Source organism: Protomyctophum parallelum (genome assembly GCF_964188405.1).
Source record: "Protomyctophum parallelum genome assembly, chromosome: 7".
In the NCBI taxonomy this organism is placed as follows: Eukaryota; Metazoa; Chordata; class Actinopteri; order Myctophiformes; family Myctophidae; genus Protomyctophum; species Protomyctophum parallelum.
The window spans coordinates 51,605,700-51,618,440 of NC_139705.1; the positions used below are offsets into that span (position 1 = coordinate 51,605,700).

Consider the following 12,741-nt stretch of genomic DNA (forward strand, 5'->3'; position numbering starts at 1 on the left):
GATCCAGTGTGTATTTAAGCCTCACAGATCTTCATCATCTGATGTAGATCCAGTGTGTATTTAAGCCTCACAGATCTTCATCATCTGATGTAGATCCAGTGTGTATTTAAGCCTCACAGATCTTCATCATCTGATGTAGATCCAGTGTGTATTTAAGCCTCACAGATCTTCATCATCTGATGTAGATCCAGTGTGTATTTAAGCCTCACAGATCTTCATCATCTGATGTAGATCCAGTGTGTATTTAAGCCTCACAGATCTTCATCATCTGATGTAGATCCAGTGTGTATTTAAGCCTCACAGATCTTCATCATCTGATGTAGATCCAGTGTGTATTTAAGCCTCACAGATCTTCATCATCTGATGTAGATCCAGTGTGTATTTAAGCCTCACAGATCTTCATCATCTGATGTAGATCCAGTGTGTATTTAAGCCTCACAGATCTTCATCATCTGATGTAGATCCAGTGTGTATTTAAGCCTCACAGATCTTCATCATCTGATGTAGATCCAGTGTGTATTTAAGCCTCACAGATCTTCATCATCTGATGTAGATCCAGTGTGCAGAACTTATTTTCTTTACCTCTGTCTGTGTCGTTTAGTTAGTGGATGTGCGTGCTCTATTGTATTATTTTGAGTGGTGCAACCACTCAAAATAATGTAAAAGTATGACTGAGTACCAGTAGGGGGCGCTGTTTGCCAGAAACACAGAGAGAGAGATAGTATTATTGCACTGTTGCCTGAGAGAGAGAGAGAGAGAGAGAGAGAGAGAGAGGAGAGTTCACACAGGTGTGATTTTTCCTTTTTTTTAACCCATTCTGACCTGAGATCAGATTCATACGAGGTTTTCCGCCGGACACACACTGGTCTGACGAACCCATTCTGACCTGAGATCAGATTCTAAAAAATGTCAGTCGCTCTTCGATTTTTCAAAAAATAGCAGACCTACAAGCTCGTATCGCGCCACTCGGTGGCGCGATATGAGCTTGTAGATCTGCTATTTTTCAATAGCTTAAAGCATGACATGATGCCGACACCAAAATGGGTGCCCGGTCAGAATGGGTTAAGGATTAAAACAAGATTCATGTTCTATAGAATAGAATAGATATTATATTCAGGTATGGCTGCCGTGTGATGAAGAAGCAGCTATTTTCTGTGTACTGTACGTACTGTAATCATGTGCCTTCTGACTGTTGAACAATGTTTTTATTCACACGGGCAAAATGTCAGAAGACTTGCATTCTTCCTCCGTTCTAAAGAGCACCAGCCTACACATCATTGCCCAAGTTAGAAAGTATCTCAGGAATGCTAACATATTTATCATTATAAATTTAGAAAGTATCTCAGGAATGCTAACATAGATATTTATCATTATAAACATCATGATATAATCGTCTGGAAATTGATCATAATTCAGAACCAGACTTGTAGAATGATCTTATATCATCCATGTGGACAGTGGATATTGCAACATTGGAAACTATACTAAAAAAAACAAAGGTGCGAACAAGAAGCAGAAGGCACTGGAGTAGCTCAGACGATTTAGGCCCTTAGATTATTATAACAGGGTTTATTATAACAGGGTTTATTATAACAGGGTTTATTATAACAGGGTGCAAGTAAAAAGAAAAACGTTTCGATGTGTAAGTTACATCTTCGTCAGTTCGCATGTTATCTGTCCTGCTTCTGAGATGCACCAGACTGGCCTGCCATAGGCTAGAGGCCTCTGAGACGCACCAGACTGGCCTGCCATAGGCTAGAGGCCTCTGAGACGCACCAGACTGGCCTGCCATAGGCTAGAGGCCTCTGAGACGCACCAGACTGGCCTGCTATAGGCTAGAGGCCTCTGAGACGCACCAGACTGGCCTGCCATAGGCTAGAGGCCTCTGAGACGCACCAGATTGGCCTGCCATAGGCTAGAGGCCTCTGAGACGCACCAGACTGGCCTGCCATAGGCTAGAGGCCTCTGAGACGCACCAGACTGGCCTGCTATAGGCTAGAGGCCTCTGAGACGCACCAGACTGGCCTGCCATAGGCTAGAGGCCTCTGAGACACACCAGACTGGCCTGCTATAGGCTAGAGGCCTCTGAGACACACCAGACTGGCCTGCTATAGGCTAGAGGCCTCTGAGACGCACCAGACTGGCCTGCCATAGGCTAGAGGCCTCTGAGACGCACCAGACTGGCCTGCCATAGGCTAGAGGCCTCTGAGACGCACCAGACTGGCCTGCCATAGGCTAAAGGCCTCTGAGACGCACCAGACTGGCCTGCTATAGGCTAGAGGCATCTGAGACGCACCAGACTGGCCTGCCATAGGCTAGAGGCCTCTGAGACGCACCAGACTGGCCTGCCATAGGCTAGAGGCCTCTGAGACGCACCAGACTGGCCTGCTATAGGCTAGAGGCACGGTTGGAACTCCCTTCTACACTCAAAAACTACGGTATTTGTGACCCACCACCAATACAGAGCAGATGTACATTATATGCCATATCTATGGCTAACAGACCAGTCAGCCATTTTATGTTCCTCTTTCTATTATGTTTAGAGAGGTAGGGTAATGGTGTTAACAGAGTTCCATAGGGCTTTTAAATAATCAACTCAAAACATTGCATATATACTCCTTGTATATACTTGGGAGAGTACACAGTAACATCATTACTGTTAATTTAACCCATTTTGGACTGAAAAAGTCTAATAGTAAAGTCTAATAGTTCTCTGAAAAACCTCATGTTTCTATGTCAGTGGTGCTCAACCTTTTTCACGTCAAGGACCCCCAGAATTATCTCTATTGGGCCACGGACCCCCCATCTCAAAATATGTAGTTCCAGGGACCCCCCAGAAGCAAAGATTTTAGTAAAAAAATGTCGTTCTGAAAGAATATATTGAATGGTTTGTGCCACATTTTCACGACTTTTCAAAAATAGCAGACCTACAAGCTCGTAGCGCGACACTCGGTGGCGCGCTATGAGCTTGTAGATCTGCTATTTTTCAATAGCTAAAATATAACATGACGCTTAAAACACCAAAAGCGGTTCCCTTCCCGCTCAGAATGGTTTAACTCCAAAGAAAGCCTTGGGTGGTTTGTGGCTGGAGGCCTTCCCTTTGCAGAGGGAAACCGTGACAGTGGTTTCTGAGGATAATGCAGCAATACCTTGGTGGTGGAATGATCTACAGTCCAGACTAAAACTGGCTTTGAAAGTTCCCTTGAGAAGTTTCAAAAGGATCATCTTTGATGTATATAGTCCCTGCACATGTTTGGATATGTACTAGCCTATGTTCATGTATATATTTATTATATCGGCTCAGATCGTGTAGATTGTGTATTTTGCCCTGCTACTAAAAAAAGTAGGACAGGTGACTTGTTGTATTTATGCATAGGTACTTTAAGGTGTATTATGGATGTTGTATTTATGCATAGGTACTTTAAGGTGTATTATGGATGTTGTATTTATGCATAGGTACTTTAAGGTGTATTATGGATGTTGTATTTATGCATAGGTACTTTAAGGTGTATTATGGATGTTGTATTTAGGCCTAAGAAAAAAAAACGTTGGTTTCCGGTTGCCGACCGACTCTATTAAATATGCGCGACTCATATTATTTTATTGGCATTTGGTGGAAAAAAAAAAGAAAAAAAAAAGAAGCTCAGAATGCGACCGAGTAAGACCCAAAAGGTCTTTATTCAAATTCAAATTATCTTTGATGAGACCATTGGGACGCGCAAAGTCAAAATAAAGTTTTCTTTCGTCTAAAATATCACGTGCGCAAATGTTTTGGAATGCGTCATCGCGAGGAGACGCACAACACAACAGTGACAACATACAGCATGGACCTGTGCACGGTGTCTGTCCACTGCCCGTGAAAGCACCGCAACAGATCATACGATTGAGTACAAAAACATTTGAAGACATAATTAAGGAGGTGAAACCGTGCCGGTGTCGGTTTAAGTCCGCAGAAGGGAGACACGACCGAGCGGATAAATGGACTATCATCTCAGCCGACATACTCTTCCCCCCCCACCCTGGAGCCTCTAGGCGCCCAGGCTGGGTGCGTGCTGGGCATGTTTGACTTTCGGTATCTAGCCCTGAGATGTGAGGAGCTACAGAATGAGCGTAGGGAGAGGAGAGGGCACATATGGGGCTAACGTTAGCTATGTTTTTTTCTTTTAATAACTAGCACTATAGCTAGCTATGTTGATGCCAGCAACACGTTCTAACTTTTTATGTCAAAACATGAGCTGGAAAGCAGAGGTTGTTTTACGTTAGGTGGGTTGTTGCTGACACCACCGTTACCTAAAACTGGATGGCCAATAAATGAAGTACGCGTGATTTGATTTCACAATGTTTACAAGCATGAAAGATTCATGCCACCCCAAAACATAGCCCTGGTCCAAGGCTTACAGCGAGCCTCTCTCTGACGCCTTGTGGAAGTACCTTCCACAGCCCTCTGGTCATATTTCCACTCCCGTGCGCTGTTTTTCTAATACCAGCAAATAAACAAAACGACGAAACCACTCACCGAAACAAAGCCTGCTAGACCTTGGTAAAAGTCTATCCTCGAACCTGGGAAGCGTCTCAGGTCCCCAGTTTCTCTCTAAAATGCACTTTGGGCCGTTTTAATAACGCAATGTACCCTGAATTTAAGGACGGTAACGCTATCCTACACTCGCGAACCGCCAAGATCACATTACTGCGGAGTGTAGGATAGCGTTACTGTGCTTAAATTCAGGGTACATTGCGTTATTAAAATGGCACAAAGTGCATTTTAGAGAGAAACTGGGGACCTGAGACGGTTCCCAGGTTTGAGAATCGACTTTTACCAAGGTCTAGCAGGCTTTGTTTCGGTGAGTGGTTTCGTCGTTTTGTTTATTTGCTGGTATTAGAAAAACAGCGCACGGGAGTGGAAATATGACCAGAGGGCTGTGGAAGGTACTTCCACAAGGCGTCAGAGAGAGGCTCGCTGTAAGCCTTGGACCAGGGCTACCCAAAACACAGGCGCAACTAAATAAAATAGGGGCTTGCAAATGTAGTCTTAGACCTGCCATGATTCCACAGTTCAAATGAACTGAGTTGCAGGCAGGAGGAGGCGCAGCAGTTTGACGTGACTGTGCATTTCATTACTGTCAGAGCCTTCTAGTTACTGTAAGACAGTACAATTTACAATTTAGGCATTTATCAGACGCTCTTAATCCAGAGCGATTTACATTAAGCAAGAACAAAAAGCATGGGAATACATCACATAAAAATAATTTATCATGAAACATGCGTATTAAGTATTCAACCAGTGTGTGGACATTCTATTCAAAGTTTTCAAATGTTTAGCTGTAGGCATGTAGACGTAGTGTTATGTGTACTTGAACCATTCATTATTTAAAAGATGGTATTTCAGGCAAATATTGAAGTTATTAAAAAAGAAGCCTATCCATCATTGCCGTAGGAAAAAAAAAGTTAAAAAAAATCCTTGCTACCCATCCTTCCCACGAAAAAATAAAAAAATAAAATAAAATAAAATAAATTCCTTGCTACCCATCTTTCCCACGAAAAATAAAATAAAAAAATAAAATAAAATAAATTCCCTACCTACTCAGCCCAAAAATGACAGCCAATCGGAAACCAAAGTTTTTTTTTTTAGGCCTTATGCATAGGTACTTTAAGGTGTATTATGGATGTTGTATTTGCTGGTTCAAAATGGAACATTGATGATGTGGTATTGAAGTGTAATTTTGTTTTCTGCCTCTTGGCCTTCAGTTCCCACTTGTAAAAGAGACGTAGGCTGCGTCCGAATTCATTCCCTATGCCCCATATAGTGCACTACTTTGGCGTTCCGCCATTTTGTTGTAGTGTCCGAATGTGTAGTGAGCATTTTTGCACCCTAACATAGTGGACTGAAGTATCCCACAATGCACCGGGAATTGTAGGGAGCATCCGATGGTCACTACAAAAACACAGCGAAGCAAATCTGCCCCATAATGCATTGCTCAAGCTCGCTCTTGAGCGCACATGCACGCGTCTGCGCACGTGCGCTGCTTCTGCATGCATGCGCTCATTGCGCTCCAGCTCAGAAGAGGCAGAAGTTGAACCAGCGAAAGAACTCAACACAAATGTACTTTTTAAACTTTCGTTTTCCCTTCCCTGGCGGATCTCGAAGCTACAGATCTCGAGACAAATGATCTGTGCATTTATTTGAAATTGTTTTATTTTATTTATAATAAATTACTCATTTGCAATAGTATTACTGATCCATTGTATCACCCAGGCCCAGCGCATGACGTTAGGAGAGGAATCAGTTGCTTGCTGTAGAATATATTTGTGAGATTCTTTATCACAAACGTAGGCTAAATACATGCATGTGAGACACATTAATTGTGTCCGAACATATGTTTTATTAATATTAATTAATTCCTGCCATGAAAAAATATGCTATCTAACATTATTTCATTGAATTGCGATAAATACATTAAAACTTCATTATGTAGGCAGTCATTTATTGGACTGCTGTTTCTGTTAACACCAAACGTCCGTATTATTATTGTGAGCAGAGCTTGTAGATCGGCTACTTTTGGTAATTCTTTACCGATACAAGCTCACAACACGGACGTCGCGTTGCTTATAGATCGGCTATTTTTCATAGGCCTATGTTATTTTAAAATAACCTTTTTATCATAGACATATAGGCCTAAATGCCTGCAAACATATTTTCATTAACCTATTTTTTCTTTATTCATTCATGAATTTAAAACTTAAAAAAAATTGTCCTTGCAGGGAGGTGACAGCCTGCAGTCACTTATTTGATACAGTCTGTTCCTAGCGAAAATTCAGCAGCAGCGTTTTGACTGGTTTCTTGTAGTCAGTTGATCCTTCATATCCAAATGAGTGAAACGGCCGGGATGATTTGTTTATTTTTCAAACAGTTCTTTATGAGGCGATCTGAAAAAACCTAAATGGGGATTTCATGCAAATAAAAAGTACATGAACCCGCGGACCTACAGCGCCCTCTACTGATATTGACGTCAGAGTCGGTGCTCACCATACAGGGAGTATTGTCCGAAATCATCACTATAGAGTCCACTAGAGTCTGGATCCCCGTATGGGGGGTAGCCGGTAGGGAGTAGGGAACAACCCTAGCAATTCGGATGCAGCCGTAGTCTCAATGTGACTTTACTGGTTAACTGTTCTGCATCATGTTATGCTTTAGCTATTGAAAAATAGCAGATCTACAAGCTCGTAGCGCGCCACCCAGTGTAAACCTTGTATGAATCTGATCTCAGGTCAGAATGGGTTAATCAGACCAGTAGTGTGTGTCCAGTGGAAACCTCGTATGAATCTGATCTCAGGTCAGAATAGGTTAAATAAAGAAATACCTGCAAAGGGTGTCTTTTCCTGTGATTAATGGGTGTGTCTCTACAGCAACAAACAAAGTGCCCATAATTGCAGCAAAGAATGCCTTGTAGACGAGTGTGATGTTTGAGGACTAATGTTATGCCTTTAGCTTGGAAAACGTGTCTGTAAGCGAAGTGGCAACATCCTACTGCTCCCTGTTGGAATACAGCATGTCAGTGTGAGCACAGTAACATCCTACTGCTCCCTGTTGGAATACAGCATGTCAGTGTGAGCACAGTAACATCCTACTGCTCCCTGTTGGAATACAGCATGTCAGTGTGAGCACAGTAACATCCTACTGCTCCCTGTTGGAACACAGCATGTCAGTGTGAGCACAGTAACATCCTACTGCTCCCTGTTGGAACACAGCATGTCAGTGTGAACACAGTAACATCCTACTGCTCCCTGTTAGAATACAGCATGTCAGTGTGAGCACAGTAACATCCTACTGCTCCCTGTTGGAACACAGCATGTCAGTGTGAGCACAGTAACATCCTACTGCTCCCTGTTGGAATACAGCATGTCAGTGTGAACACAGTAACATCCTACTGCTCCCTGTTGGAATACAGCATGTCAGAGTGAGCACAGTAACATCCTACTGCTCCCTGATGGAATACAGCATGTCAGTGTGAGCACAGTAACATCCTACTGCTCCCTGTTGGAATACAGCATGTCAGTGTGAGCACAGTAACATCCTACTGCTCCCTGTTGGAATACAGCATGTCAGTGTGAGCACAGTAACATCCTGCTGCTCCCTGTTGGAATACAGCATGTCAGTGTGAGCACAGTAACATCCTGCTGCTCCCTGTTGGAATACAGCATGTCAGTGTGAGCACAGTAACATCCTACTGCTCCCTGTTGGAATACAGCATGTCAGTGTGAGCACAGTAACATCCTACTGCTCCCTGTTGGAATACAGCATGTCAGTGTGAGCACAGTAACATCCTACTGCTCCCTGTTGGAATACAGCATGTCAGTGTGAGCACAGTAACATCCTGCTGCTCCCTGTTGGAACACAGCATGTCAGTGTGAGCACAGTAACATCCTACTGCTCCCTGATGGAATACAGCATGTCAGTGTGAACACACAACACAGTAACATCCTACTGCTCCCTGTTAGAATACAGCATGTCAGTGTGAGCACAGTAACATCCTACTGCTCCCTGATGGAATACAGCATGTCAGTGTGAGCACAGTAACATCCTACTGCTCCCTGTTGGAATACAGCATGTCAGTGTGAGCACAGTAACATCCTACTGCTCCCTGATGGAATACAGCATGTCAGTGTGAGCACAGTAACATCCTACTGCTCCCTGATGGAATACAGCATGTCAGTGTGAGCACAGTAACATCCTACTGCTCCCTGATGGAATACAGCATGTCAGTGTGAGCACAGTAACATCCTACTGCTCCCTGTTAGAATACAGCATGTCAGTGTGAGCACAGTAACATCCTACTGCTCCCTGTTGGAATACAGCATGTCAGTGTGAGCACAGTAACATCCTACTGCTCCCTGTTGGAATACAGCATGTCAGTGTGAACACAGTAACATCCTACTGCTCCCTGTTGGAATACAGCATGTCAGAGTGAGCACAGTAACATCCTACTGCTCCCTGATGGAATACAGCATGTCAGTGTGAGCACAGTAACATCCTACTGCTCCCTGTTGGAATACAGCATGTCAGTGTGAGCACAGTAACATCCTACTGCTCCCTGTTGGAATACAGCATGTCAGTGTGAACACAGTAACATCCTACTGCTCCCTGTTGGAATACAGCATGTCAGTGTGAACACAGTAACATCCTACTGCTCCCTGTTGGAATACAGCATGTCAGTGTGAGCACAGTAACATCCTACTGCTCCCTGTTGGAATACAGCATGTCAGTGTGAGCACAGTAACATCCTGCTGCTCCCTGTTGGAATACAGCATGTCAGTGTGAGCACAGTAACATCCTACTGCTCCCTGATGGAATACAGCATGTCAGTGTGAACACAGTAACATCCTACTGCTCCCTGTTGGAATACAGCATGTCAGAGTGAGCACAGTAACATCCTACTGCTCCCTGTTGGAATACAGCATGTCAGTGTGAGCACAGTAACATCCTACTGCTCCCTGTTGGAATACAGCATGTCAGTGTGAGCACAGTACAATTTACAATTTAGGCATTTAGCAGACGCTCTTAATCCAGAGCGACTTACATTTAGGCAAGAACAAAAGCATGGGAATACATCACATAAAAGCATTTATCATGAAACATGCGTAAGCTAAGAAGGTAACAGTGGAATATCTATATGATGAAACTATACATACACTATACATAATAAACTATACATATTCACTACTATGCTATACATATGTACTATGGCGTGCTATGACTATATACAATACAATTATAGTGCTGTCTACATAACATGCTATAAGTCTAAGTCAAATGCTATCTAAGCCAACAGTAACATCCTACTGCTCCCTGATGGAATACAGCATGTCAGTGTGAGCACAGTAACATCCTACTGCTCCCTGTTAGAATACAGCATGTCAGTGTGAGCACAGTAACATCCTACTGCTCCCTGTTGGAATACAGCATGTCAGTGTGAGCACAGCCCTGCAGGGTATTTTAGTTTGATTTATTATATTGAACCTTTATTTAACCAGTGAAACACACATTGAGACTAAGGGCTGTATTTTGCGTGTCTTATAAGTACCAGGTCTTATTACTTAACTTAAGACCTGGAGGCGTGGTCAATGTCATTTGGCTATCCTGAGTGGCCAAAGAGCATTGGCCACGCCTCCACGTCTTAAGTTAAGTAATAAGACCTGGTACTTAAGACACACAAAATACAGCCCTGAGTCTCTTTTACATCCCTATTTTATAGGCAAAAACTCAAAAGTAGCAAAAATAGAGCTGATCTACAAACTCACTACGTGTGTCTATTTTCACTATATTTGGGGCTATTTCTTGCTGTACCGTCATATAGAAATCACACTCGTGTGACGTGAGGGGCCGCCCACTGTATTCATATCAGCCACATGGCGTCTCACGCCCTAAACAAACATCAAAAGTCCATAGAATTGGCTGCCATATGAGGTAATCTTCAAAAGCCATCCATTGGAGGGGCTAAACATCAGACCCGTCAAAGTCATATGATTACGTTACCGCAGTGAAATTTGTTCTCTGCATTTGACCCATCTCTTGGGTCAAAATGAGCTGTGAGCTGTGAGCTGTGAGCCGCAGCGTGCGTCGAGCTGTGAGCTGTGAGCCGCAGCGTGCGTCGAGCTGTGAGCCGTGAGCCGCAGCGTGCGTCGAGCTGTGAGCCGCAGCGTGCGTCGAGCTGTGAGCCGTGAGCCGCAGCGTGCGTCGAGCTGTGAGCCGTGAGCCGCAGCGTGCGTCGAGCTGTGAGCTGTGAGCCGCAGCGTGCGTCGAGCTGTGAGCTGTGAGCCGCAGCGTGCGTCGAGCTGTGAGCTGTGAGCCGCAGCGTGCGTCGAGCTGTGAGCCGCAGCGTGCGTCGAGCTGTGAGCCGTGAGCCGCAGCGTGCGTCGAGCTGTGAGCTGTGAGCCGCAGCGTGCGTCGAGCTGTGAGCTGTGAGCCGCAGCGTGCGTCGAGCTGTGAGCTGTGAGCCGCAGCGTGCGTCGAGCTGTGAGCTGTGAGCCGCAGCGTGCGTCGAGCTGTGAGCTGTGAGCCGCAGCGTGCGTCGAGCTGTGAGCTGTGAGCCGCAGCGTGCGTCGAGCTGTGAGCTGTGAGCCGCAGCGTGCGTCGCGCTCGGGAATCATTAGTAGATTTGACCCCCCAATCCAACCTTTTGATGCTGAGGGATGCAGGGAGGCATTGGGTCCCATGTTTACAGTCTTTGGTGTGACCCAGCTGGGGATCGAACCCCCGACCTCCCAGTTTCAGGGCCGACACTCTAACCACAAGCTAGGCCACTAGTCTGAACGGAGTGCTGCTGTTGGTAGTCTGACTATTGGCTGTCGGACTATAGGAATACAATTTACAATTTACAATTTAGGCATTTAGCAGACGCTCTTAATCCAGAGCGACTTACATTAAGCAAGAACAAAAGCATGGGAATACATCACATGAAAGCATTTATCATGAAACATGCGTAAGCTAAGAAGGTAACAGTGGAATATCTATATGATGAAACTATACATACACTATACATAATAAACTATACATATTCACTACTATGCTATACATATGTACTATGGCGTGCTATGACTATATACAATACAATTATAGTGCTGTCTACATAACATGCTATAAGTCTGTATCAAATGCTATCTAAGTCAACAGAAATGCTATCTAAGGGGGTAGGGTAAGTGCTATGGGCCATGATGGAGTCTGAAAAGGTGGGTTTTCAGGCTACGGCGGAAGATTGGGAGTGATGCTGCAGTTCTGACTGCAATGGGAAGTGCATTCCACAGTTTTGGAGCCAGAAGGGAGAAGAGTTTGGGACGTGTGGAGCGTTGTCCCGGCGTTTTTAGTGAGGGTACTTCCAGTTTCCCTGCGTTGGCTGATCTGAGTGCGCGGGAGGGTTTGTAGGGTTCAATCATACTTGTAAGATATGGGGGAGCCATACCTTTGGTTGCTTTGAATGCCAGCATCAGAGTTTTGTATTCTGTGCGGGCAGCGACCGGGAGCCAATGGAGGGAGCGGAGCAGGGGGGAGACATGTGAGAACTTTGGCTGGTTGAAGACCAAGCGAGCTGCTGAATAGTGGGACTGTTGGTAGTCTGACTATTGGCTGTCGGACTATGTAGTGTGTGATTGGACAGTACAGTACAGACTATGTAGTCTGTACTGTTAGCTGTACAAGCTTGTAGATCTGCTATTTTTGAAGAATCGTTACAATGTGGCGCAAATCTTTGAATATATATATATTCTTTCAGAGCGAACATTTTTAACTCAAATCCTTGCTTCTGGAACAACATATTTTCAGATGGGGGTCCACTCTCCACTCCAAATACAGATAATTGGCATACAAAAAGTTGAACACCACTGAGGACATAGAAACATCTAGGTTTTCCAGAAAACTTTCACGATTTAAAAGCCTTTAAAAAAGAAATCGACCTCAGGTCTACAGTAAATGGCTTAACCCATTTTGGGTAGGAACCCCTTTTGGTGTTAGCATTACGTTATGCGTTAGCTATTGAAAAATAGCAGATCTACAAGCTCATAGCTCGCCACCGAGTGGCGCGCTACGAGCTTGTAGGTCTGCTATTTTCTTTTAAATCGAAGAACGACGGACATAGAAACATAGCTTTTTCAGAAAACTGTCAGGATGTAGAAGACATTTTTTAGAATCTGATCTCAGGTCGGCACAGCTAGAGTTCAAACCATAGTCACCCATACATGCATTCTGTCTCC

General features: G+C 44.3%; 1 protein-coding gene across 2 annotated transcripts in view; it reads left to right on the plus strand.

Annotated features, from left to right (window-relative positions):
- The window catches only part of LOC310862323 (collagen alpha-1(XX) chain-like), a 127,194-nt gene that overhangs the window by 5,340 nt on the left and 109,113 nt on the right, over positions 1-12,741 (plus strand). The gene's annotated exons all lie outside the window — the stretch shown is intronic.